Genomic DNA, 2,008 nt, shown 5'->3' on the forward strand with positions numbered 1-2,008 from the left:
TCGCTTATAACAAGTATTTGAGTAGAGAAAGCGAGACAGCGAGATAGAGCGGCCGTCCTTTTCGCTCTAATATTCGCTTGTGTTTACGAGTTTACTGGTAGAGCGAAAAGGACGGGCGCTGCCTCTTGCTGTCTCGTTCGCTCTCGCGGCGAAGACGGCCGACTCGATGCCGGTAGGTGGGGGTAAAAGTGGTGGGGCTGGATTCCGTGTTGCCGGGGAGCCAAATGTGCATCACTGCCCGGAGGAACAGCTCAGTATCAGGCTGCCCCTCGCCCTGATGAAATGGACTGCAAGAATGCATCTTAAGAATGGATCTGGACACGGAGGAAACCCGCGAAACGCATAACCTTAATATATCAGTTACTTATCATGGTAATATATATCGTTAGATAATCATTTACATATTTAAAGTTTGAATTTTTGAGGATACACTTGATGTATGTTAACTTTGGACTGGCACCTTTAATAATATATCAGTTACACATGTCATGGTAATATATCATCAGATAATCATTTAAATTTTTAAAGCTTTACATTTTTGAGAATACGCTTTATGTATGTTCACCTTAAACTGTGACTTTAATAATATCTCAGTTACTTTTCATGGTAATATATATTGTTACATTTCAATTCTTATGTGTATATTGTTAGATAATATACAGATAAAAGTGGGTAGACTTCCGTTTCCGGTGTGTTGTGAGAAGATGGGCGATAACTGGTGAGCAGAGCAAGGAGTGAAAGAGAGAGAGAGGTGTGAGAGAGCGGTAATGAACGGTAGTGAGAGAGGGAGTGGAGGGAAGGGTGTGAGAGTGTGGGGGTAGTGAAGGAAAAGGGCTGGGGCGGAGAAAAAGAGAGAGAAGAAAGGGATTGAGGTTAGGGGATTCTGGGTAAAACAGAGCGCGTGGAGCGAGGGGAGAGGTAGAGGAATCTGGAGACGGATGGTGGGAGAAAGTGCGTTCAGAAAAGTATAGGAGGAAGAGCAGGTCGGTGTGTTCGGGAAAGTATAGGAGAGAGTATGTTCGGAAAGTATAGGAGAGAGATCGAGTGTGTTTGAAAGGAAGGCTTAAAGAAAGAGTGAGAGAGGGAGAGAGAGATAGAGAGAGAGGATGAAAGGTAGAAAGAAAGAAGGAGAATAGATGATGGAAAGAATTAGAAATATAGACAAAGATAGAGGAAGTACAGGAGATTTGGCGAAGTTTATAAAAATGAAAAGGGAAAGAGAGGTATAGGAGAGGTAGAGGTAGAGGGAGAGAAAGTAGAAAAGGTATTTAGGAAAAGTAAGAAAACGGTAGGATCACCGGTGAAAATGGGGGAAGAAGGGGGGATGAGGGAGTGGCTAAAAGAGATGAGGGATGAAATGAAGGAAGGGTTAAAGGGAGTTAGAAAGAAAATAAAGGAGATAATTGAGGGGCAAAAGGAATGGATGAGAAAGGAAGTGGAGAAGATAAAAGAGGAAATTAAGGAGAGGGAAGAAAAATGGATGAGGGAAAAGGAGGAAATGAAGGAGAGGATAAGGGCGCTGGAAAGGGAATTGGGTAAAATGAAGGCAGGGAGGAGAGAAGGGAAAGGGATGGAGGGCATTAGAGGTGGAAGGGAGAGAGGGGAAAGAGAAAAGGGAATGAAATTTGGATGAAAAGGTTAAGAAGATTGGAGAGAAAGAGTGAGTTGAGGGAGAGGGAGGAAAGAAAAAAAAATGTTATGGTAAAAGGGGTGAAGGTAGAAGGGAAAATAGAGGAGAAGATTAAGGAGGTAATGGGAAGTATAGATGTAGGGTTGGGGAAAGAGAGAATAAGAAAGGTGGAGGGGGATAGGAAAGGGAAGGGATGGAGGGTAGTGGTTACGTTGGGGAGTGTAGAGGATAAGGGGAGAATAATGAGGAATAAATGGAGAATGAAGGGAAGAGATATATGGATAGAGGAGGATTTGACTCGGAAAGAGAGGAAGATGAGGTGGAGGATGAGACAAGTGGTGATGAAGGGGGGGGAAGAGCAAGAATGGGACAGGGGGG

The sequence above is a fragment of the Trachymyrmex cornetzi genome, unplaced genomic scaffold (assembly GCF_001594075.2).
Source record: "Trachymyrmex cornetzi isolate Tcor2-1 unplaced genomic scaffold, Tcor1.1 scaffold168, whole genome shotgun sequence".
Taxonomy (NCBI): domain Eukaryota; kingdom Metazoa; phylum Arthropoda; class Insecta; order Hymenoptera; family Formicidae; genus Trachymyrmex; species Trachymyrmex cornetzi.